Source organism: Lissotriton helveticus, chromosome 4_1 (genome assembly GCF_964261635.1).
Source record: "Lissotriton helveticus chromosome 4_1, aLisHel1.1, whole genome shotgun sequence".
NCBI classification, from domain to species: Eukaryota; Metazoa; Chordata; class Amphibia; order Caudata; family Salamandridae; genus Lissotriton; species Lissotriton helveticus.
Window position 1 is genome coordinate 1,406,888,050 of NC_136063.1, and position 27,056 is coordinate 1,406,915,105.

The 27,056-nt window shown below is 48.4% G+C and overlaps 1 protein-coding gene across 2 annotated transcripts in view; it reads right to left on the reverse strand.

Moving 5' to 3' along the window:
• The window catches only part of C4_1H5orf22 (chromosome 4_1 C5orf22 homolog), a 571,451-nt gene that overhangs the window by 543,736 nt on the left and 659 nt on the right, over positions 1-27,056 (reverse strand). The window lies entirely within an intron of this gene.

Below are 27,056 nucleotides of genomic sequence, written 5' to 3' on the forward strand. Positions count from 1 at the left end.
GTTAAAGTCAAACAGAGCCTCAGCTCCACAAAATGGATGCTGCCACCGAGACACAAGTCTGCCCTCCTGCTGCTGGGAGTCCTCCCAGAGCAGGAGATAAGGACAAAGGGTTTCCTGCCAGGGGCGGTGCCAGCACCGTCCCAGACAGGGTTTTGTGTATTGTAGGTAGGCAGGGCTTTAGAGGAAGGTGACTGCACGTGGCACCCCGGTGCTCACTGTGCATAGGCTGGCTGGAACCAGTTCCAGGGTCACTCCAGACCCTGTGCTGGGGAAAAGCCCGCCAAGGAAGTGGGTGTAACCACCCCCCTCCTAGTCCCACCCCTAGGGCAGGACTTAGTCGCGTGCCAGCCCCTTTTTACAGGATAAAGGTAGGAACTGGCCCCCTTCCAAATCAGATCATCTTTGAATCCTGAAACTACTTTCCACGAAAGGAACTCAAGACTTCTTCCTAAGATTTCTCCCTTGTGACTAAGGAGTAGTCACCCTGCATCCGCAGGCACCATCTTAAGAACACTGCGGTCTGCTGCAAGTCTCTCCTCCGGATCAAGACTGCCCAGCTCGACGAGAACCGGCTTCCCTGGCACCTCTGACCTCTACCTGGATCATCAGTCACGCTGAGATTCGTGGGTGTGACGAGACCTCGAGGGACCGGCCATCTTCAAGACTGCACGACTTCTTTCCAGCAAGCCCGCCGAGTAATTTCCTGGTGAGTGCTTTGGGGTCCGAGAAGCCCCGACCCTGAGCAGCTCCAGCACCGAAGTGCAGCCTCCCAGCATCTCCACGATCTGCGTGGGGCCCTTCTGCTTTTTGCTGCTCACCGCGTTGTTTGGCTACTAGCCCGCTGGCTTGTGGCCTTCTGAACGACGCCCGACGACATTTCTGCTGCTGGTCTGGTTGCTCCAGGCTGGCCCTTGCTCCCTTCCAAAAGAGGAGCACCCCGGACCCTCCTGGTCCACTCAAGACGCCATTTTGAGTCCACCGCGTGGGCTTGAATTAGCCAAGGCTTGTTGCCCAATCCTGGGTAACTTCGACGCCGACAGCTTCATCCATCGTGGGACAGCTCGCCTCTCCATCCTGGTCGCCGACAACGCCTCCTGGTCCGTGAGATCTGCAGAGCCAGCGTCGCCCACTCACCTAGTCGAGGTGACTTCGCCCGGTGCCATCCTGGTGCCCACTTAATCACTGGCTAGTGATTCAAGAACTTGGTCCCCTCTGCTTTCAGGTTTCCTTCTTCCTTGATCCAGGCTTGGATCCATCGAACTTTTCTTCACTGGTCGCCTGCCAGCAACTTCCTTCTTCCAGGCTCCTGGTCCGGCAACGAGATCCCCGACGTCTTTTCAGACCTATGCAGCTGCAGCCCCTGGGCTAGGTAACTTCGGCACTTCGGTGTCCCAGCATAGCCTCACTATCCTAGGGTCAGGATCCACTGTCGTTTTCTTCCTACCAGGTCGGGTTCGCCCGTGAACACTAACTTTGCCTTTACTAGCCTCCATAGACTTTGTCCCGCATCCCGCGTGAGAGTGCACACTCTGCACCCGAGTCCCCTAGGTCTCCTAGAAGTAATCTAACGATTCCCTAGTCAAGTCCTAGCGATTCCAAAGCCTATTAGTACTGTACTTACCTGCTAGTAATTTCGCATTCCACTTTTTAAGTATATGGTTTTTCGTGCCCCTCGGGCATTTGTGTATAACGTGCTAACTTAAGTATTTTCGTAAGAGTTTTGTTGTGTGCCTAGCACCCTGTCCTCATAAAGAGTACAGGGTTGTTGTGATTCTAATAAATACACTGTTTATTTTCATAACACTTGTGTGGTGTCCTTTCACTGGGTGTTCAAGGGGTAATGTGATGGTAAAACAGCTGGCTTAACACGCCCTCTAGAGTCTTAGCCTTAGACTGCTCGTATCCATGCTACTAGGATAGCTGGTCTATAAGGTTGACTTACAACCAATCATCAATAAGGGTTGTTTGGACTGATATATAGTGATCACTAGAATAGTGAACACTGCACATCAGGCCAACTTCTCACAACAAGGAGCCAGAAAACACTGGTAGACCAGGAGCCCAACAAGGAACCAGGAGAAGACTGGAAGATAAGCTGGAGCAAAAGGCGCAAGGGGAAAAATAAGTACCAACGGAAGGAAGAAATCACCAAAAGAGGAGCCATGAAACCAACAGGAGCGAGGACACATCAGCAGGAATCAACAGGAGTGAGGACAAACCAGCAGGAGCAAGGAGTGTTACAACGCAAGGAAGGAAAGGTTCTGATCCATTAAACACAGAAAAAACAGGAAGTGACATAGAGGAACAGGAAGTGACATACAGGAACAGGAAGTGACGTACAGGAACAGGATGTGACAAAACAGGAAGGAGAGGTGTCACCATCTTGGATAAGGAAAAGAGTGAAGTGCATTACAGAAAGATCGCCATGTTAGGAAGCTAAGTAACCCTTCCTTATTGCCTTCTGGGAGCAAGGTGAAGAGGAGAGCAACAATATGGCCCCCAAGGAAGGGGGGTCACCAGACACCCACACCAGGAGAGTGTAATGTCCCAAGGTGCCCCGGGAAGCAGATGGGCCGCCATGCAAGAATGCAGCGTGCCTGAAAACCAACAGTCATTGCGGGTGCTTTCCGCGATGCCGATGAGATGGCCACAGTGGGCCGCGATGCTGTACCGCGGCAGCCCCGAAGAGGAGGGAGGGGCGTCGCAGGCAGCACCACGGCCAACGAAGAGGAAACGGGTAGCACCGCGGGTCACGAGTCAGCCCGCGGCGTAACACATGCGTGTTAAACTCACAAAAAATGGCTGATGTTACTGATAACTGACCAACATATGTTTGAACCAATGAGGTAATTCACGTTATGTCCAAATAGACACCCGGTTTATAAAGGTTAAACTGTAATACATTTTCCCATTTTTAGGTCTCAGCTAGCGTAGGCTGCGCACATGCGCAGTCTCGCTGGCGAGATTTAATGACTTGGAGTAGCGAGGTTAAGCCCCGCCCCTCTTCTCCATTGGCTGGCCTCCTAAACGGTAGCCAGCCATTGGAGAAGAGGTCCCAGTGGCGACATTCTTTCGAATCTAAGCCCCGTCCTTTTCGGATTGGGGGGCGTGTTTTTGACTTTCTTTCTCCCCTCTTCTCCATTGGCTGGCCTCCTAAACGGTGGCCAGCCATTGGAGAAGATGTAAACAACAGTCAAAAACACGCCCCCTCCCCCAGTCTGAAAAGGACGGGGCTTAGAGATGGCGAGCGCTTGTTGATAAAATACGGGCACTCGCTTCTTTAATATACTGCCAAGAAAAAAAGCAACGTTTTGAAATTGCGGAGATTGAAATATAACCTGCTAATGTTGAAAACATGCCGCTCTGGTTGGAGAGAAATATAATCTCAAGCTCGCTCCTTCTTGGTGCAATTTGCATTGAAGTGATTTGAGAGTGGCGCTGCGAGCCTTGAATGAGATAGGTCCGCGCGATGGCCGCGAGATCCCAGCGCCGGGCAGGCGGTAGATCGCAGCGAGCCCCTTGTCCAATAGAACACCACGAAAGCACCTCGCGCCCGGGATAGAGTGTTGGCCGGGAGATCGCACCGGGGATTAATTGGACATTTGCTTGGGAACTCACGCCGCGGACAGAACGTTTCATGGGTGCAGCATGCGGAGGGCAGGACGCCGGTGCGGGCGCTCGAGCAGGGAGCAGCAGGAGAGAGCGCAAGCCCCCCCAGCAGCGCACGCGCTGGGGAGTGGAGGCGCCCATACTCATGTGCTCGCTGGAACGGGGTCGCTGAGTAAACATGTCCCAGGAGGAGCCCGGGTCCCCGCCGACTCTCACGCTGGAGGAGATCCGTTCGTGGTGGGAAGTACCGGCTATCGTGCACTTCTGCTCCCTCTTCCGCACCGCCTTCAGCCTGTCGGACTTCGAGATGGAACGGAGTCCGAGGGCGCAGTTTTGAGCATCAATGAAGAGAGGAGAGAGGCTGGGGATGCTCCTAGTGGTTACAAACCTGTGTTTGTGTCCCACCATGTGGGACGGATGGATCCCGTCCCCCTTGTGCTGCCGTCCTGGGATACAGTAGAGACGCGAGAGGGACAAAGAACCTAAATACTTTTTCTGTGTGGGGTGTACGAGTTAAATATGTGAGGGAAAATTGTCAAACAAGCACTTGTTTCGCACTCTAGGTGCACATTCCAGTTTGGGGAATGCAAACCAGTTGAGAGGCTGTCTATTATCTGTGCACCTTGTGCTTCGCTTGACGAAAACACCGCTCCCCTTGTTGTAGGCTTTACTTTTATTCGGGGGTCCGGCCTGCGATTTGAAAACGCGCAGCTCTATTTGTTTGGGATCACCGTACACGTGGTTCAGACACGATACATAAACAGAACTCTTATTAAGTTTATTAAAGGAGAGATGTGGCATTATGGCCGCACGGGAGTGAGGCTTTGCCAGCCGGGCTAAAGATCCGTTCAATATCTGCGGATCCTCCGACAATCGATGCCCAAAAATGTCAGCAGGAACACAACTTTTGTGTTCCTTTCCCGTAACTTTCTGAGCGCAAAAATAAATGGCGGCCGGGCGGGGCCATCACAGACTTGGAAACGGAGGTAGATAGTGAGCGCTGGGGGATCTGTTGCGGCACTGCCCCTAAGAGCGGAATACTGGATTGCAAGTCTGCTTGCGGATCTGGATGTCGTATACTACCGACGACTGCCAGGTACTGTGCGGACCAGGACCAGCATGTGATAGTGACAGTTATTCATAGTGGTGGCATCGGACTATAGCGCTCTTACGCAACATGGGTGGTGACTGGTGGTGCCATCTGGGGAGGGTCATTAGCCTTCAGCGGCCCCCGCGGCCCAAGAAAGTTTTGGCCTCAGCGCTGTTGGAATGTGGCGCGTTGACCCTGGGAAGCTCTGTCCGCGTGAGAAGCCATGTGGATGTGAGGGGACTCCGGGACAAGGGCTGATGAGCTTGGGGATCCTTTCTTGGTTCGAGGGGGTGATCACAACCATGGGATGCAGGGTTGCGAGTAGTTGGGTGGTGGTGGGAAGGGGGTCGAAACATTGCTATGGGACTGGAGTATTTGGAAGGGTATTATGGGTAAATTTGAGTCAAGGATCTGATAAATAAGATTGTGCACTTTTGGAGTAGGTGCTCCTTGCTGTTGGATGGGGCTACTCGGAACCTCTCATCTGTTTCCCCCTTGTAGACTCTGTGTGTGTGTGTGGCTCTGTGTGTGTGTGTGTGGCTCTGTGTGTGTGTGTGTGGCTCTGTGTGTGTGTGTGTGTGGCTGTGTGTGGCTCTGTGTGTGTGTGGCTCTGTGTGTGCGTGTGTGGCTCTGTGTGTGTGTGGCTCTGTGTGTGTGTGTGTGTGTGTGGCTCTGGGTGTGTGTGTGTGGCTCTGTGTGTGTGTGTGGCTGTGTGTGTATGTGGCTCTGTGTGTGTGTGTCTGTGTGTGTGGCTCTGTGTGTGTGTGAGCGGCTCTGTGTCTGTGTGTGTGACTGTGTGTGTGCAAATGCAATAGGTCTAGCATTTGCGAGAGATTAAGATATTGGCATTGTAAATGACAATGCCATTTATTTATCCGTTTTCAAAACCAACACATAAATAAACATGTTGTCATTTACAATGCCAATAGCTCTAACTTTTGCAAAGGCGAGACAGTTGCATTGTTAATGCTTGTTTTATATGATGGTAAAAGATATAAGATCAAATCATATTACAACAAATGATTAAGAATGTATCTAATCATTGCAGACAAAATAGCTCATTTATGTTACATGCACAGAATCCACTATAAGATGGCCACCAAAGTGGAAAGTTTCTTTGTGCATATTATGCATGCACAGATAATCCTAGTACGTATAAAAGGTGCGTGGGAAAATGGATCCCGTTTGATCACGAACGCGAAGACGGCGTGCGGAGACTGACTAGGTCCATTGACTAATGAAACGTGTTAGCTAATATCATTATGACATCTCACAGTGCACGCTTAGGGGAGGTCATCGCATGATGATTAGTATTGTATTTGAACTAAGATTCAAACCGCTATTAATGACAACTAATATTGTTGCTGATACATTTAGAATAATGGACTATTTTCCATTTGGGTCTTGCTAATATACTGTTTGGGACATTACAAAATGGCAGCCATAAAATGTTGATGTGTGACCCAGACATATCAGCCGTTTTTAAATGCTCGTCCAACACGCATAGAGTGGTTAGAATTATCTAAATATGGTGGCCACAAATTACGAATACTGTTGATGTTACGATATAATATGTGGAGAATATCGCTTCTTGCTTCTATTGTTTGGTTACATAGCGAGAATACACATTATGGGAAATTATGACCCAACCCGATACATTTATACAAGCGATATTGGGATCATCCTGCATGTAGAGTACATCTGCAGTAACGACGTGGATGTCATTTGGATTGTATGATCCAGCTTTTAGACATTACAAAATGGCAGCCTTAACATGTCGATACAGAACAGAGTTATATTGGACGTTCTGTAATCCTCCAATATGGTTGAAATGACTAAAAGGTACTGTTGGGACCTTCCAAATATGTGTGTATACCATGCGTTAATGACATTTAGAACAACTGATCATTCTGTACTCGAGCTTACAAAAATCGCCTGAGACACTATAAAATGGTGGCAATGTAATGCTATTTGGGCCATTTAAATATGTTATTACATTATGCGGTTGGGACCTTCAGAACTGATCATTTCACACTTGAATATGTGATCATAATATCCGTCTGTGACTTTTAGAATAATGGACTATTTCTCATTTATGCTTGTAAATATATCATCCAAGAGACATTTAAATGGTGGTAATGAAATGTAGGTGTGTAACTGAAACATATTGGACGCTCTTATGCTTGTCCTATAGATATAGAAATACTGATATTATTTAAACATGGTGGACAAGTAACCCAAACATTGGTGATATATATGTAATTAGATTGTATGGTGAAGGACGCTATCTGTCTCGGATGCCAAGTTATGTAACTGGCATGTTAATACAATTTTGATAATGTCTCAAATTACATGGACCCATTCAAAACTAGATACAAATTAGACATTGACTATATGTGAATAAAGCGCCCAAAGTATGTAACATTTGTATTACACTGTACAGCAATACAATGATGAGTCTTTAGCTATTAACCCTTCAGTCATAAGATGTACAGTGACGATATACTGGTGTAAATGCTACAAATAAAAACCTAAATTATAAAATAAAGAATACATCTAACTATTGGTTATAACCAACAAGGTGCACTGGCAGATATGGACCAGAATGTATTCTTGGGGAATCAGACAGCAACAATGGACTGGTAAACAACATTTATACTATTATGGTAGGTCTATTAACTTATAGTTTCTATAGGTAATTTAAAATTTGTAGAATAAATCAATAAAAAGTGACCCCTCTATTACAGATCAAAATCCTGTGACCTGACCTATAGAGAAGATGCAGTGCATTATAAAAAAGGAAATCAATATACATGATCAAGGTAACAAATCCCTCAACTGTGGCACTACAATGTTCCCACAATTATGATCATGGTCTGTGCTTTCCTTTTTGCTCCTCTTGTGTACAAACGTAGAAAATATTTTATCACACCACTAGAATGGAAGACAAGAAAAATGAAACATGAAGGTTTTCACCTCAATCTCTCAACCTATGTGTCTTCATAATATACTAGGATTGTTTGGTAATCACCTTAAACAATATATTTATTTTATCTATTAAGCAAGCATGGCATGAATTGAATAGAGATCATATAAGCAATTGAGGTAGCCCATTGAATCCAGTAGTGTTGGAAGGGAATGGATTTTAATTGTCTTATGTTTTGCACATGTTCAGTATAGTATATAGATATTTGTAAATTTGTCTGTGTTTTCATGAAGCGTAAATATTATGGTTTTAAATATGTACATATTGTCTGTGTTTTGTAGCCCTGAAGAAGTCCCAAGGAGGGACGAAACGTACTGGCTACTCTTGGATGACCTAATTTTTGTAAAGAATAAAGAATTTCAGAACTTACAAAAACAACTCCGTGGATCTAATTGTGATTTATCAAATGTGATATCTTAATGTTGATGCTTTATTGAAATCGCTTGAAAATAGTGGGTGCTGATCATCCTTTTGCTTATGTATGTGTGAATTTGTGTTCACTATTTGGTGGTTAGGAGACTTTTTCCCCTGATCTTTGCACAACTCTGATATTATTCTTATAGAGTAACAAGTGCGGTATTTTATGTCTAAGGTCTCCTTTGTAAATCATTTGATATGTTGTACAGTGTTTGAAAGCTTATGAGGTAAGTATTAGTGAGTTTCCTTCTGACATAGGCTATCAATTGTTGATTGCATTACAGAAGCCCTTCAGGACTGTGCACGTGGCCACTTTAGCCAGGTGGATGTGTTAATTGTTATCAGAGACTAGGATTGATACTTGAATCTTTGGTGCACATTCAGCTAAAGGTGCCATGGCCTCGAAGTCATTTAAGTTAGGGTCACGGTTGGATGATATCCTGGAAGCAGTGGACTGGTTGTTCAAATACACTGTTAAGTCTCTATTCTCTGAAACCTGGGTCAAATACAAAGTGTCCGCCGACTGGTCAACAACTGTGAGAAAGTGCCATCTTTCTTGCATTGGTATGCCCCCACTTTTTTCTGAACTGCTGATGTGCTTTGACTGAGTGTGCCCTGGGTTCCTGCTAACTAGGTTCCCAGGGCCTGTGTTCCTTCCCTAAAACTGTGTTAAAACTAAAACCCAATTGGCATCTCAGGCACCTGTCAGCCCCTAGGAAATGGTACCCTAGGCACCCAGGGCATGGTGACAAGAGAAGACCCCTGAGGACTGCAGGATGTATTGTGCCACCCTCAGGGGCACTGTACCCTGACACCCACACACTGCCTTTGCAGGCTGAGTGTCTAAGTACAGTACTAAACAAAGAGTAAACATGGCACACGCCCCTGTGTGTCATGCCCACAGAACCCACTGCCCTGGCATACTTCAGTCACCCCTCTAGCTGGGTGCCCTATGCCAGAGGTGTGGGCACAGGTGCATGAGCCCTGTGCCCCTACAGTACCCAGGGCCATTCCTGGTCCCTGTAAGTACAGTGATGCAATTAAGAGTATATGGTGCTGGGAGATTGCCATTATGAACTCCACAGCACCATAATGGCTACACTGAAGACTGACAAGTTTGGTATCAAACTTCTCAGTACATTAAACCCACACTGATGCCAGTGTGGGATTTGATGTAAAATGCACCAGAGGGCATCTTAGAGATGCCCCCTGAAAACCTAACCTACAATCCACGTCTGGGCCGAGTGGCTGCAGAGGCTGCCACACAGCAGACATGTTGCTGGACCCCTGGGTGGAGAGCCCCCGCTCTCCTGGGCCTGCAACAATGCACATCCTGGGCGAGGTGCTTGGTCTCCTCCCCCAGGATAGGCAGGGGGAAGCTTCAAAGGCATGCCGCCTCCGTGAGCTTCTTCAGACCATTTGCTGTACCCAGCAACTGGCCCCCACCAGTCCTGACCCCCACTCTGGCGGGAAGACTGTCGGGAAAAACTATGTCAGGAAGGGGGGTGTGCCAGCCTGTGCCAACCCCACCCCTTAGGTGGGGGAGACGAGGTGAAGCACGACCCTGGGCTCTGGCCATCTTGAAGATGGGGAGCCCTGCCCAATCACAGCTAGGCTCCTGCCCCCCTCCCACAGGAGAGGAGCAGGCTAGGGGGTGTACCCACCCCAGGACAGGGACCGATTGGTCCCTGCCCTTTCCCTACCTGTAACGCCCCTAAATTCAGTATTTAGGGGCTCCCTGAACCTTCCTTCCTCAGATCCCGATAAGAAAAGAAGAAAGAAGACCAAGAGGAAGAAGACCCGCCGCGCAGCTGCTAACAACAGGACGAGAACAACTGACTTGGCCCCAGCCCTACCGGCCTGTCAATCCTGGAACCTGCTCCTGCCTAAATCCCGACGACTCCTGCTGACAGCAACCTTGGGACACCCAGCGGACCTGCCTGCCTTGACCCTCTTAAAGAAAGGGACTCCAATGAGCAGAGGCTCTGCTGCAACAATCCCCCTGGTGCCAGCCAGGAAGCTCCAGACCAGCCCACTCTGCACCCGCCGAGTCCGGCCCGTGCCCGAGTGATCCAAGACCACAAGGACGTCCCCCCGGCGACTGGGACCCAAAGTCCAGTGCCCAAAGACCCTCCATCAACGAACCAGACAACACCTGCAGACTCAGAACCAGGGGCCAACCCAACAGCGACCAGCTGAGGGTAAGCTTTTCCGACACCCAAAGACACTCCTGCACCCGGCACCCTATAGCCCCCTGTGCCTCTCTTTGGGGTACCTACCTGTGCTCCAAGATCCCAACTTACCTCTCGACGTGCTCGTCGCCCCTGGAGAGTCTCCGCCCCCGAGCCTGCAGCCTTTATTCCCTTTTTACCTTTCCCATTGGATAACATTGAGCGCCCGACGGCTCAAAAGCACCCTGCACCCACCCGCCCGAGTACCGCTGGCTGTGCCACCTTTGCCCTATCCTGCTTTCATCTTTGCCCTGAGCAAGTGACCAGGAGCCCAGCTCCCACAGCCGCGTGGCCTACTAGCCAGCAGCCACCAACCGGAGGCCCCCTGTCCCCCATTGGATAACATTGGGCCTAACTACCTCTGCACCTAGCTGCCCCTGCGCCGCTGAGGGTGAACCAACTGTACCTACCTGACCCTGGGGGACCCCTGAGTCTATGCCCAGAACCACAACTTCACCAGTCGAGTACTCACCTGGAAACTGGTAGCTCACGTACCTGCCATTGGATAACATTGACTGGAATGACTCGAAAAATCTTCTAAGTGTGAAGTTTTGGAAACTTAAAATATTCATATAATATCAACCGAATTCCGAAGTACTCACCTGTGATCAGGAGAGAAGCTAGTACTGTACCTGGTAGCTCAGTACTGAACCGCAAAAGTAATCCTTACCGAGTTTACTAGTAATCTGAATTTTCTCCATAGGAATCCATTGTCTGCTTTTCTATGAAATTTCTTCTGTGTCTACTTTTGAAAACTAGAAATATTCTTTAAAAATCATACGAAATACTGAAAAAAAATTGCTTACCTGTTTTAAGTTTAGACCCCAGTGCTGGACCCAGGAGCCCAGTACTGGATTACCAAAGTAACAAGATCGTTATTTAACTGCAACCTGAATCTTCTCCCATTGGGTAACATTGCCAGATTTCTGTTGAAAAGTTTCTAAGTGTGAATTTTTAAAATAGCTTTATATTCCTGAAAAATCACTGCAGTACCTAAAACGTTTTTACTAAACTGTTTTCAGCCTAGCCGCTAGGACTGAATCTAGGAGCCAGTCCTGGAACTACCAAAGTAATCCACAAAGTAATCAACTGTGTTTATATAAGAAAATCCATTGAGCTCAATGCTAAATTGTGTGTAGAATTGTGTTGCCGACTGCAACCCCTGTACCTATTGTCTCTACAAAGTTTATTGCCTTTCTGCAAAGTACTCATCTGAGACCTCTCATATTGAGAACAGTATATTTTGATACCCGTTGGTTCTAGAAATAAAACAACGATATCTTTGATATAAAAACAATTCGCCTGGAGTTCAGTCTTTGCGTGTGTGAAACCTTTTGCTGACTGAGTGTGTACAATACATGCTTTACACTGTCCTCTGGTACTGCCTTACTTCTCAACCAAGCTACCACTTTAGAGAGAAAGGTCACACCTGGCTTTAACCTCTGTTATACCTCTGGGGTTTGTGGACTCTAAACACACACTGTACCTTATTCTGGTCCAGTATATATAGAGCCACTTTCTCACAACAACCAAAAAGATACAAACCAAAAAGGGACTAAAACAAGCCTGTATACTGGCCCCAATGCTTTTTAATTTGTATTTAGCTGACCTTCCTGATTTCCTGGCACAGGCTCGAGCATTTCCTCCCAAACTCGCTGGATCTAAAATCCAATTGTTGCAATACACAGACGACACCATCCTGTTAGATCAAACTCTGACAGGTCTACAGCGACTGCTAACTGCATTGTCGTCATATTGCAAAGCAAACAAATTGAAAATAAACATGACAAAAACAAAGACGATGATAATCGCCAGACAAATGAAGAGAAAGGGTTTATGTCAAGTCGACTGCAAATCCATCGAGACAGTCTCAACTTATAAGTACCTGAGGGTATGGATCGACCATAAGCGAAGGCAGTCCACACACATCACAGTAATGCAATGGGCTGGCATAATCTTTGGAGGTTGCCTTCTGAGAGCAAGGAAATCTATGTGCTCACCTGAACTCACCCCTTTAATCCAAGCAATGGGGGCAAAATTCCTACCGTCTATTTCCCATGGTGCTATTGTCTTTAAAGATAAGATGTCATTGTGGCCGGATAGAGCTTAGTCTGCCTGCATTCTGTCTAAAGGCCAAACAAGTACGGGGAAACTCATAAAAAAATTACATCCTGGGTCAACCTGGCACAATTTTCTTACTCACTCTGTTGAAACACTGGAAGCCTGCGAAATAAGGGGTGTCCTCATACCCATATCGGCGGCAGCAAAACTCTTAATAAAACAGGCAAAAATAATGTCAGGGGTCAACGATGCAACAAGCTTAAAAAACCTTAAGCACCGAAGTTGGACTTTAAAACTATACAACATAAGATGCTTAAAACACTATCTGTCGTCCCCCATAAAGCCAAAAATGAAGCGCCAACTAATGAGGCAACAATTCGGCTTAATCCCTCTATTGGCATACAAGTATGGGCATGGCTACAAAGAAATCTCATCCACACAGTGCTGCGCCTGTCTGGGAGAAGAAGAAACATTAACTCACATATTATGTATTTGCGAGACACTGTGCCCTTTAAGAACTTAATGGCTTCGACCCATATGGCGCATTTTAAACATTCAGACATGCCAGGACGCCCTGGTGGAATGTTTGAAGGGTGACTCAGCACAGTTGTCGGCGCGCTTTTTAGGTTTTGCCTGGCGAAAACGATGGGAAAGCATCGTTTCGCTAGGCGAAAACCTAATGAGTATAGTATGGGGCTGGGAATCCGCCCCTGTCTTCCATTGGCTAGCTCCATAAATGGAGGTTAGCCATTGGGAGACGGCTCTGCCCGTCAATCCCGGACCAGATTCGGGGGCGTTCCCGAGAATTTTTGGCTTTTGGCTACGTCAGCCGAAAGCCTGTTCTCGGGAACGCCCCCGAATCTAGGCCGGGATTGAAGGACAGGCCCGTCTTCCTGCTACCGGCTCTCCCAGGCTTCTGAGTGCAGTGCCCGCCTATGTCCGTGGCACATTAGATGCAGAATGCTTCGTTTCTCCAGTCACTAGCCGTGTGGTGCTTGTTTGCACAGGTTGCACCCCCCCACCTACCCCCACCCCCGCAGCAGGGAGCCGTCACTCCACACACCTGCCGGCACCACAGCTGAACACATTCTGTCACGTCACGAGGTGTGTTCATATAGCGCCGCGCCGTTCCCAGTTGCCCTTCGGCGCTTTCGGAGTGTGCGGGTGTAGTGCGGGCCGGGCACAGCGGAGGGGGCTGCTTGGGGTTCGCTCTTGTGCCCCCACCGGCTTCTACACGACAATACTTTGATTCTTATACAGGACTTCACGGCTCACTTTCATTTCTCGGCGCTGTAAATGGCCGGGTTTAGGTGTGCTCCAGACTCTTGTACGGGATCAATATTGTGTCCTAAATTTTTAATTGAAAATAGAAAATCTACGCTGAATGGCACAATATTTTTGTACACGTTATCTAGGACATAAATATGTATGTAATTTGATATTTCTGTGTACAATCTTCTGGTAAAGGACTGCTTCTGTACAGCGCCTACTACCAAGTGTCTGGCTGCATAGTGCCTTCGGCATCTGGGCGCCCTCTGCGGGTCTATGGTCCTGGTTCACTGGAGGGAGAGCGGTGGGTTTATTTTTACCCCCCCCCCACACCGCAGGGGCCTGCATTACGCCTCTGCCATGGACAGAGTGCCATGGGGTACCTTTAGCGGGCCCTATACCTGCCAGTCCGAGCACATAAAGGGCGGTGCTTTCCTGTTTCCTGCCGCTTGGGAAGTCAGCCTGGCTTTTTTGGGCGTTGAAATGTTTCTTCTTCCATGCCACTGCACGAGGTCTGCCAGGCTTAGAGAATGATGCCCCCCCATCCAAAACAAGAAACCATCGCCCCACCCCCACACCGCAGGGCTGCGGGGACCCCGGCTGTACCCCTGATCCGTTATGTCCTGTGGTAGGGGTGTCGGCTGTATGTTTCCCTTCTCCAGTCGGTCCTGTGGGGTTCGTCTGTCTGCTGCCGCTGGCACTGCTTAAGTTGTGAAACAATAAGTGCCGGGCTCCTCGTTCGGAGACCACCACAGCTTGCACCGACCCCTGCCAGCACTGCCCATCGCAGAATCAGCACAACCGCTCACCATCACACTGCTTCAAGTCTGACAATTCAGACTATTTCAGGCCCCCCAAAGCTATAACAATGACTTGGGCGGCAGGTATAAGTTAATCAACTGTTACACAATCAGCGCCACTATGTGGCAGACTGTGAAAAGTGACGGTGTGGAGATTTAAGTGCTAGTGCCGAGCACCGGAACCTCCAGCTCAAATTAAGCAATGGCTGCTGGGTGCCTGTCTGTCATGTGTGTATCCTGCGACAAACGTGTGTGTGTGTCCAAGATAAGAGTGAAAATAATTGCTTTCAGTTGTTGGATGCAGGACTTTGGTGCAGCAATGTGTTGCACAACCTGTGTTTCTCAGTGCCATGCTTCTGTTTGCAGAGGGTGGTCAACGGAAGTGGTCACTTGTGGGGTGATGCAGAGTAGTTTATGATTACATTTCAGTTTCATGCAGTGGTAGCTTTTGCACCCAGCTTTCCATACACTTGCCCGTAAATGTCATTCGTATGCCTTGTTCGTGTCCGTATTTCTGGAATTCAGGTTTACAGGAGCCGTGTTTGCATGCTTGCTGACTGGCAGAATGAGCGTGCAGCTCAGGCGAAAATAACTGAGCCCAGACTGTGAGCTTTTACATAGCTGACCTGGCCCTGATTCAAAGATGGCTGCATGAATGCATACGCCAAGCACCTGCCTTTCAAAGGGTCTCTGGCGGTGGATACTGAGAAGGCACTGTCGGATATCACCGCCTGCCTGTGCACAAGTTATTCCCTAAGTGGCCTCCAGATCGGTGCCACAAGAAGTCCAGCAAAACATCTACATGTGGCATAACTGCAAAGTCTGGAGCTGTCCATAAAGCTCTTAGGTGCCCCAGAGCTAGGAGTGAATACATCCACCCTGGATCACAGATGGCAGGAGTTATTACCAGGTTGATCTCTTCCTCCTCCCCCTGGTCTAGTAAGCAGCACCCTCGGCAGCGCAGCTGCCCTTTACGGGGCAGGCATCACTTTGCTTATGATATCGGATGAACGCGTGAAAGTGGTGGTGTATTTATTTTATTTTATTTATTTATGCATTTTTATATAGCGCGGACTTTACACGAAGGCGTCAGAGAGCTACACAATAGGAACAGAAATAATACATGATGAGAACTTTACACAAGAACAGATTACAAAATCAGCCGTTAAGTTACAAAAGGTAAAAGTGACAATTGTGAGCAAACAAAATACATGAGGTAGTAAAAATTGTGAGCAACCAATAAAATACAAGAAGTAGTAAAAACTGTACAGGAGGACAAAGTGACAAGTGTGCAGTTACAAGAGAAAACAAGGTATAATTTGAGGTATAGTACTGCAATAAGTGCTAGACACTCAGGCACAAGAACAAACGTTACTTAGGCAAAGGTGGCACTTGTGCAAGTATCAAAGGTAAAAACATGTGAGAGGTAGCAGCCGTGTGTAGCAAGGGCAGAGTGGTGTGTGCATGTTACAAAAGGGCACCGAACACCAGTACATGGAAAATACTGCAAAAAAAAAAAATCAAACACTGATTTGTTATACTGATTTGAGCTTGGCGCCTGCAGAAAGGAAGGCACGTTGTGGTGTGTATGTAGTTTGGTGGCAGGGAGTTGTACTATACTTCGCGTGCAACATCTAACTAGCTCCGGAATGCGCTATTCCCTGACCTTCGGTGTACCATGAAGGGCCGGATCGAACTGGCCATTAAGTTCCACTTCTAGCCACGCTCCCGCCATTGCTTGTCTCGACCTTTTAAAGTGTGCATAGCACGATCGTTGTGAGCGGCAGCGCCAGGCACTTAGTTCTTACAACGTTTATTTGGGAGGTGAATATAAAAATATTGTATTTGATGTTTTTTTCTTTCAGCGCGAGTTACCTCCATGAAAAGACCGAGGCATATGTGCCATGGTGTGGACAGGGTTGCCCAAAAGCTTAGCTAAATTGGACGCCCCTCCCCTTTCGGATTTTCCCGGCTTGAAGTTAAGACATTGTTGGCGGCTGACCCTCCCCCACGTAATGCTGGACATGCCATGCGTTCTGGCCAGATCCCTTCACTGTTGCGCCTTTTCACGTTAAAAGCAGACCTTTACTTAGATTTTTGCCGACTGTTGTTGTTCGTGCAATAACACGCTGTCCATCCTCTCTACACGCTAGTCCCAAACCCTGCACCCGGGACCAGTGTCACATGCTCCTGTCTCCCACCTCTGCCCCCTAGTACCTGTGTCTCCATGCGTCTGTCCGCCCTGTGCCAGCCTTTCCTGTCCAGACAACCCCGTCACTTGCTCAGTCCTCACCTTCATGAACAACTTCCTCTTCGCTCCTCCCACTCCCTGTGGCTCCATCACTCGCTCTTCCCTTTCACCGCACTCTCCTTCTCTCACTGCCTCTCTCTCTTCTGCTCATACTCTCATCCCGTCACTCACTCTTCCCTTTCACCACTCTCCTTCTCTCACTGCCTCTCTCTCTTCTGCTCATACTCTCATCCCGTCACTCACTCTTCCCTTTCACCACTCTCCTTCTCTCACTGCCTCTCTCTCTTCTGCTCATACTCTCATCCAGTCACTCACTCTTCCCTTTCACCACTCTCCTTCTCTCACTGCCTCTCTCTCTTCTGCTCATACTCTCATCCCGTCACTCACTCTTCCCTTTCACCACTCTCCTTCTCTCACTGCCTCTCTCTCTTCTGCTCATACTCTCATCCCGTCACTCACTCTTCCCTTTCACCACACTCTCCTTCTCTCACTGCCTCTCTCTCTTCTGCTCATACTCTCATCCCGTCACTCACTCTTCCCTTTCACCACACTCTCCTTCTCTCACTGCCTCTCTCTCTTCTGCTCATACTCTCATCCCGTCACTCACTCTTCCCTTTCACCACTCTCCTTCTCTCACTGCCTCTCTCTCTTCTGCTCATACTCTCATCCCGTCACTCACTCTTCCCTTTCACCACTCTCCTTCTCTCACTGCCTCTCTCTCTTCTGCTCATACTCTCATCCCGTCACTCACTCTTCCCTTTCACCACTCTCCTTCTCTCACTGCCTCTCTCTCTTCTGCTCATACTCTCATCCCGTCACTCACTCTTCCCTTTCACCACTCTCCTTCTCTCACTGCCTCTCTCTCTTCTGCTCATACTCTCATCCCGTCACTCACTCTTCCCTTTCACCACACTCTCCTTCTCTCACTGCCTCTCTCTCTTCTGCTCATACTCTCATCCCGTCACTCACTCTTCCCTTTCACCACCTTCCTTCTCTCACTGCCTCTCTCTCTTCTGCTCATACTCTCATCCCGTCACTCACTCTTCCCTTTCACCACTCTCCTTCTCTCACTGCCTCTCTCTCTTCTGCTCATACTCTCATCCCGTCACTCACTCTTCCCTTTCACCACACTCTCCTTCTCTCACTGCCTCTCTCTCTTCTGCTCATACTCTCATCCCGTCACTCACTCTTCCCTTTCACCACTCTCCTCTCACTGCCTCTCTCTCTTCTGCTCATACTCTCATCCCGTCACTCACTCTTCCCTTTCACCACTCTCCTTCTCTCACTGCCTCTCTCTCTTCTGCTCATACTCTCATCCCGTCACTCACTCTTCCCTTTCACCACTCTCCTTCTCTCACTGCCTCTCTCTCTTCTGCTCATACTCTCATCCCGTCACTCACTCTTCCCTTTCACCACACTCTCCTTCTCTCACTGCCTCTCTCTCTTCTGCTCATACTCTCATCCCGTCACTCACTCTTCCCTTTCACCACTCTCCTTCTCTCACTGCCTCTCTCTCTTCTGCTCATACTCTCATCCCGTCACTCACTCTTCCCTTTCACCACTCTCCTTCTCTCACTGCCTCTCTCTCTTCTGCTCATACTCTCATCCCGTCACTCACTCTTCCCTTTCACCACACTCTCCTTCTCTCACGGCCTCTCTCTCTTCTGCTCATACTCTCATCCCGTCACTCACTCTTCCCTTTCACCACACTCTCCTTCTCTCACTGCCTCTCTCTCTTCTGCTCATACTCTCATCCTGTCACTCACTCTTCCCTTTCACCACTCTCCTTCTCTCACTGCCTCTCTCTCTTCTGCTCATACTCTCATCCCGTCACTCACTCTTCCCTTTCACCACTCTCCTTCTCTCACTGCCTCTCTCTCTTCTGCTCATACTCTCATCCCGTCACTCACTCTTCCCTTTCACCACTCTCCTTCTCTCACTGCCTCTCTCTCTTCTGCTCATACTCTCATCCCGTCACTCACTCTTCCCTTTCACCACACTCTCCTTCTCTCACTGCCTCTCTCTCTTCTGCTCATACTCTCATCCCGTCACTCACTCTTCCCTTTCACCACTCTCCTTCTCTCACTGCCTCTCTCTCTTCTGCTCATACTCTCATCCCGTCACTCACTCTTCCCTTTCACCACACTCTCCTTCTCTCACTGCCTCTCTCTCTTCTGCTCATACTCTCATCCCGTCACTCACTCTTCCCTTTCACCACTCTCCTTCTCTCACTGCCTCTCTCTCTTCTGCTCATACTCTCATCCCGTCACTCACTCTTCCCTTTCACCGCACTCTCCTTCTCTCACTGCCTCTCTCACTTCTGCTCATACTCTCATCCCGTCACTCACTCTTCCCTTTCACCACTCTCCTTCTCTCACTGCCTCTCTCTCTTCTGCTCATACTCTCATCCCGTCACTCACTCTTCCCTTTCACCACTCTCCTTCTCTCACTGCCTCTCTCTCTTGTGCTCATACTCTCATCCCGTCACTCACTCTTCCCTTTCACCGCACTCTCCTTCTCTCACTGCCTCTCTCTCTTCTGCTCATACTCTCATCCCGTCACTCACTCTTCCCTTTCACCACTCTCCTTCTCTCACTGCCTCTCTCTCTTCTGCTCATACTCTCATCCCGTCACTCACTCTTCCCTTTCAGCACTCTCCTTCTCTCACTGCCTCTCTCTCTTCTGCTCATACTCTCATCCCGTCACTCACTCTTCCCTTTCACCGCACTCTCCTTCTCTCACTGCCTCTCTCTCTTCTGCTCATACTCTCATCCCGTCACTCACTCTTCCCTTTCACCACACTCTCCTTCTCTCACTGCCTCTCTCTCTTCTGCTCATACTCTCATCCCGTCACTCACTCTTCCCTTTCACCACACTCTCCTTCTCTCACTGCCTCTCTCTCTTCTGCTCATACTCTCATCCCGTCACTCACTCTTCCCTTTCACCACACTCTCCTTCTCTCACTGCCTCTCTCTCTTCTGCTCATACTCTCATCCCGTCACTCACTCTTCCCTTTCACCGCACTCTCCTTCTCTCACTGCCTCTCTCTCTTCTGCTCATACTCTCATCCCGTCACTCACTCTTCCCTTTCACCACACTCTCCTTCTCTCACTGCCTCTCTCTCTTCTGCTCATACTCTCATCCCGTCACTCACTCTTCCTTTTCACCACACTCTCCTTCTCTCACTGCCTCTCTCTCTCCTGCTCATACTCTCATCCCGTCACTCACTCTTCCCTTTCACCACACTCTCCTTCTCTCACTGCCTCTCTCTCTCCTGCTCATACTCTCATCCCGTCACTCACTCTTCCCTTTCACCACACTCTCCTTCTCTCACTGCCTCTCTCTCTCCTGCTAATACTCTCATCCCGTCACTCACTCTTCCCTTTCACCACTCTCCTTCTCTCACTGCCTCTCTCTCTTCTGCTCATACTCTCATCCCGTCACTCACTCTTCCCTTTCACCACACTCTCCTTCTCTCACTGCCTCTCTCTCTTCTGCTCATACTCTCATCCCGTCACTCACTCTTCCCTTTCACCACACTCTCCTTCTCTCACTGCCTCTCTCTCTTCTGCTCATACTCTCATCCCGTCACTCACTCTTCCCTTTCACCACACTCTCCTTCTCTCACTGCCTCTCTCTCTTCTGCTCATACTCTCATCCCGTCACTCACTCTTCCCTTTCACCACTCTCCTTCTCTCACTGCCTCTCTCTCTTCTGCTCATACTCTCATCCCGTCACTCACTCTTCCCTTTCACCGCACTCTCCTTCTCTCACTGCCTCTCTCTCTTCTGCTCATACTCTCATCCCGTCACTCACTCTTCCCTTTCACCACTCTCCTTCTCTCACTTCCTCTCTCTCCCTTCTGCTCATACTCTCATCCCGTCACTCACTCTTCCCTTTCACCACTCTCCGTCTCTCACTGCCTCTCTCTCTTCTGCTCATACTCTCATCCCGTCACTCACTCTTCCCTTTCACCACACTCTCCTTCTCTCACTGCCTCTCTCTCTTCTGCTCATACTCTCATCCCGTCACTCACTCTTCCCTTTCACCACACTCTCCTTCTCTCACTGCCTCTCTCTCTTCTGCTCATACTCTCATCCCGTCACTCACTCTTCCCTTTCACCACACTCTCCTTCTCTCTTCTGCTCATACTCTCATCCCGTCACTCACTCTTCCCTTTCACCACTCTCCTTCTCTCACTGCCTCTCTCTCTTCTGCTCATACTCTCATCCCGTCACTCACTCTTCCCTTTCACCGCACTCTCCTTCTCTCACTGCCTCTCTCTCTTCTGCTCATACTCTCATCCCGTCACTCGCTCTTCCCTTTCACCACTCTCCTTCTCTCACTGCCTCTCTCTCTCCTGCTCATACTCTCATCCCGTCACTCACTCTTCCCTTTCACCACACTCTCCTTCTCTCACTGCCTCTCTCTCTCCTGCTCATACTCTCATCCCGTCACTCACTCTTCCCTTTCACCACACTCTCCTTCTCTCACTGCCTCTCTCTCTCCTGCTAATACTCTCATCCCGTCACTCACTCTTCCCTTTCACCACTCTCCTTCTCTCACTGCCTCTCTCTCTTCTGCTCATACTCTCATCCCGTCACTCACTCTTCCCTTTCACCACACTCTCCTTCTCTCACTGCCTCTCTCTCTTCTGCTCATACTCTCATCCCGTCACTCACTCTTCCCTTTCACCACACTCTCCTTCTCTCACTGCCTCTCTCTCTTCTGCTCATACTCTCATCCCGTCACTCACTCTTCCCTTTCACCACACTCTCCTTCTCTCACTGCCTCTCTCTCTTCTGCTCATACTCTCATCCCGTCACTCACTCTTCCCTTTCACCACTCTCCTTCTCTCACTGCCTCTCTCTCTTCTGCTCATACTCTCATCCCGTCACTCACTCTTCCCTTTCACCGCACTCTCCTTCTCTCACTGCCTCTCTCTCTTCTGCTCATACTCTCATCCCGTCACTCACTCTTCCCTTTCACCACTCTCCTTCTCTCACTGCCTCTCTCTCTTCTGCTCATACTCTCATCCCGTCACTCACTCTTCCCTTTCACCACTCTCCTTCTCTCACTGCCTCTCTCTCTTCTGCTCATACTCTCATCCCGTCACTCACTCTTCCCTTTCACCGCACTCTCCTTCTCTCACTGCCTCTCTCTCTTCTGCTCATACTCTCATCCCGTCACTCACTCTTCCCTTTCACCACTCTCCTTCTCTCACTGCCTCTCTCTCTTCTGCTCATACTCTCATCCCGTCACTCACTCTTCCCTTTCACCGCACTCTCCTTCTCTCACTGCCTCTCTCTCTTCTGCTCATACTCTCATCCCGTCACTCACTCTTCCCTTTCACCACTCTCCTTCTCTCACTGCCTCTCTCTCTTCTGCTCATACTCTCATCCCGTCACTCACTCTTCCCTTTCACCACACTCTCCTTCTCTCACTGCCTCTCTCTCTTCTGCTCATACTCTCATCCCGTCACTCACTCTTCCCTTTCACCACACTCTCCTTCTCTGACTGCCTCTCTCTCTTCTGCTCATACTCTCATCCCGTCACTCACTCTTCCCTTTCACCACACTCTCCTTCTCTGACTGCCTCTCTCTCTTCTGCTCATACTCTCATCCCGTCACTCACTCTTCCCTTTCACCACACTCTCCTTCTCTGACTGCCTCTCTCTCTTCTGCTCATACTCTCATCCCGTCACTCACTCTTCCCTTTCACCACACTCTCCTTCTCTCACTGCCTCTCTCTCTTCTGCTCATACTCTCATCCCGTCACTCACTCTTCCCTTTCACCACACTCTCCTTCTCTCACTGCCTCTCTCTCTTCTGCTCATACTCTCATCCCGTCACTCACTCTTCCCTTTCACCACACTCTCCTTCTCTCACTGCCTCTCTCTCTTCTGCTCATACTCTCATCCCGTCACTCACTCTTCCCTTTCACCACACTCTCCTTCTCTCACTGCCTCTCTCTCTTCTGCTCATACTCTCATCCCGTCACTCACTCTTCCCTTTCACCACACTCTCCTTCTCTCACTGCCTCTCTCTCTTCTGCTCATACTCTCATCCCGTCACTCACTCTTCCCTTTCACCACACTCTCCTTCTCTCACTGCCTCTCTCTCTTCTGCTCATACTCTCATCCCGTCACTCACTCTTCCCTTTCACCACTCTCCTTCTCTCACTGCCTCTCTCTCTTCTGCTCATACTCTCATCCCGTCACTCACTCTTCCCTTTCACCACACTCTCCTTCTCTCACTGCCTCTCTCTCTTCTGCTCATACTCTCATCCCGTCACTCACTCTTCCCTTTCACCACACTCTCCTTCTCTCACTGCCTCTCTCTTCTGCTCATACTCTCATCCCGTCACTCACTCTTCCCTTTCACCACTCTCCTTCTCTCACTGCCTCTCTCTCTTCTGCTCATACTCTCATTCCGTCACTCACTCTTCTCTTTCACCACACTCTCCTTCTCTCACTGCCTCTCTCTCTTCTGCTCATACTCTCATCCCGTCACTCACTCTTCCCTTTCACCGCACTCTCCTTCTCTCACTGCCTCTCTCTCTTCTGCTCATACTCTCATCCCGTCACTCACTCTTCCCTTTCACCGCACTCTCCTTCTCTCACTGCCTCTCTCTCTTCTGCTCATACTCTCATCCCGTCACTCACTCTTCCCTTTCACCACACTCTCCTTCTCTCACTGCCTCTCTCTCTTCTGCTCATACTCTCATCCCGTCACTCACTCTTCCTTTTCACCACACTCTCCTTCTCTCACTGCCTCTCTCTCTCCTGCTCATACTCTCATCCCGTCACTCACTCTTCCCTTTCACCACACTCTCCTTCTCTCACTGCCTCTCTCTCTCCTGCTCATACTCTCATCCCGTCACTCACTCTTCCCTTTCACCACACTCTCCTTCGCTCACTGCCTCTCTCTCTTCTGCTCATACTCTCATCCCGTCACTCACTCTTCCCTTTCACCACTCTCCTTCTCTCACTGCCTCTCTCTCTTCTGCTCATACTCTCATCCCGTCACTCACTCTTCCCTTTCACCACACTCTCCTTCTCTCACTGCCTCTCTCTCTTCTGCTCATACTCTCATCCCGTCACTCACTCTTCCCTTTCACCACACTCTCCTTCTCTCACTGCCTCTCTTTCTTCTGCACATTCTCTCATCCCGTCACTCACTCTTCCCTTTCACCACACTCTCCTTCTCTCACTGCCTCTCTTTCTTCTGCTCATACTCTCATCCCGTCACTCACTCTTCCCTTCCACCACTCTCCTTCTCTCACTGCCTCTTTCTTCTGCTCATACTCTCATCCCGTCACTCACTCTTCCCTTTCACCACACTCTCCTTCTCTCACTGCCTCTCTTTCTTCTGCTCATACTCTCATCCCGTCACTGACTCTTCCCTTTCACCACTCTCCTTCTCTCACTGCCTCTCTCTCTTCTGCTCATACTCTCATCCCGTCACTCACTCTTCCCTTTCACCACACTCTCCTTCTCTCACTGCCTCTCTCTCTTCTGCTCATACTCTCATCCCGTCACTCACTCTTCCCTTTCACCACTCTCCTACTCTCACTGCCTCTCTCTCTTCTGCTCATACTCTCATCCCGTCACTCACTCTTCCCTTTCACCACACTCTCCTTCTCTCACTGCCTCTCTCTCTTCTGCTCATACTCTCATCCCGTCACTCACTCTTCCCTTTCACCACACTCTCCTTCTCTCACTGCCTCTCTCTCTTCTGCTCATACTCTCATCCCGTCACTCACTCTTCCCTTTCACCACACTCTCCTTCTCTCACTGCCTCTCTTTCTTCTGCTCATACTCTCATCCCGTCACTCACTCTTCCCTTTCACCACACTCTCCTCTCACTACCTCTCTCTCTTCTGCTCATACTCTCATCCCGTCACTCACTCTTCCCTTCCACCACTCTCCTTCTCTCACTGCCTCTTTCTTCTGCTCATACTCTCATCCCGTCACTCACTCTTCCCTTTCACCACACTCTCCTTCTCTCACTGCCTCTCTTTCTTCTGCTCATACTCTCATCCCGTCACTCACTCTTCCCTTTCACCACTCTCCTTCTCTCACTGCCTCTCTCTCTTCTGCTCATACTCTCATCCCGTCACTCACTCTTCCCTTTCACCACACTCTCCTTCTCTCACTGCCTCTCTCTTCTGCTCATACTCTCATCCCGTCATTCACTCTTCCCTTTCAACACTCTCCTACTCTCACTGCCTCTCTCTCTTCTGCTCATACTCTCATCCCGTCACTCACTCTTCCCTTTCACCACACTCTCCTTCTCTCACTGCCTCTCTCCCTTCTGCTCATACTCTCATCCCGTCACTCACTCTTTCCTTTCACCACACTCTCCTTCTCTCACTGCCTCTCTCTCTTCTGCTCATACTCTCATCCAGTCACTCACTCTTCCCTTTCACCACACTCTCCTTCTCTCACTGCCTCTCTCTCTTCTGCTCATACTCTCATCCCGTCACTCACTCTTCCCTTTCACCACACTCTCCTTCTCTCACTGCCTCTCTTTCTTCTGCTCATACTCTCATCCCGTCACTCACTCTTCCCTTTCACCACTCTCCTTCTCTCACTGCCTCTCTTTCTTCTGCTCATACTCTCATCCCGTCACTCACTCTCCCTTCAACACACTGTTAACTCTCTCCAATGCACCACTCTCTCACCCTAATTTGTTTTTCCTTCTTGGCTCGATCTCTATTCATTATCCCTCCCAGACTCCTCCTGATTCTATAGAGCACTTTTCAAAAAATGTTGTAACCATCGTCCATTTGCGTGAGATTACGCTATTGGCATTGTAAATGACAATGCCATTAATTTATCTGTTTTCACAACCAACACATAAATACAAAATTTGTCATTGACAATGCCAATAGCTCTAACTTTGTCAAAGCCAAAACCATTGCATTGTAAATGCTTGTTTAAATTTCTGATGGCCACAAAGGACATTGTGGCCTCCGAAAAATTCATATAACCATAAAGCTCATACAACTATTATCAGTTTTAATCCCTTTTATTTTAAATGCCCCCCAAAAAAGTGATGCATATGCACTTTATTCTGTATCACAGTATTAGCGATTGCAATAATTCTAATTAATTGTGTAATAAAATTCTATTCTATTCTACACTTTTAAGTCTTTTTTAATATAAACCTATTGCGGATGCTGCCTCTGTGGCGGTGGCTTAGCTTTGAACAAGCATAATAGGTGCCTTCAAACGTGATATAGAATTTTTAAAAATCTAGCATAAGCAAGAAGAATGTTCAGTTCTATTATGGACACAGAGGCGAGGATTATCCCACCCTAGCTGCGCATGTATATGAATTTATACTGTTTGGATCTACCGATTGATGATGTTATAAGTTCCCACCCTGTTATATGTTCTATGTTATGGAATTTTCTAAATGATGGCCAGTGATTATGGCTTCAGTGTTCTCTTTCCGCTTGGGAAACAATGAGAAGTAACCGCAAACCTAGATGAGTTGGAGATGTTTTGAAAGTTCTCCTTCGTTTATTGCCATCGGCAAGTGCTTTTGTCTTCCAAAGAGGTCTTCAACGCCCTGGAGCAAGGGTCTTTGAGCCGAACTCTGGTTGAGTCCTGTGGTTCATCCAGTTCACTGTGGATCCTATTGTAGTATTCCAGAGTTATGGACAGCCAACTTCCATTTTTGGGCAAAGAAAGAGGACAGAATGTTTAGGATGAGGTTATATATGTTTGAGGGCTCTATGATTGGTACATGTGACTATGGTGTGTTCATTGGAAATGTAGTATTTTTTATTTACCGTTCTTTATGGCTGCTGTAAAAATGAAAGAAAGATGAGCCTAATCCTTGCCTCGGTTTCTCGAATAGAATTGAACATTCTTATTGAGTATGCTAGAGTGTATTTTCCTCGCCACACATCAAGAGGCGATATAAAACAATATAGCACAAGATACAATACAAGCATAATGTACAATAAACTTTAGTAGGAATGGCCCACATTACAATAAACTGACCACAATTAATGTCCCTGCATTAAAAAAAAAGCCTTTGAATTATCCGCACAGGTTTTTTTGATTCTTTACATTTTTTTTATATAGAAATAATATGAGACACTGGGTTATAAACAGATACATTCTAGAATCAAAGATCCTGCCAAACAATTCACCCGACAGTATTTAATAATTAGTCCCGCCAACCAAACTTTGCGTATATAGATTTGAATACAAAACAATTAATCTAATAGTACTAGTCGAACAGCGTTTATAGTATTGTTATAAACACTGTTATAAACACAATCGCAGAAACTCCATAAAGTAATATGGAAAGATTCTAAAAAGTGG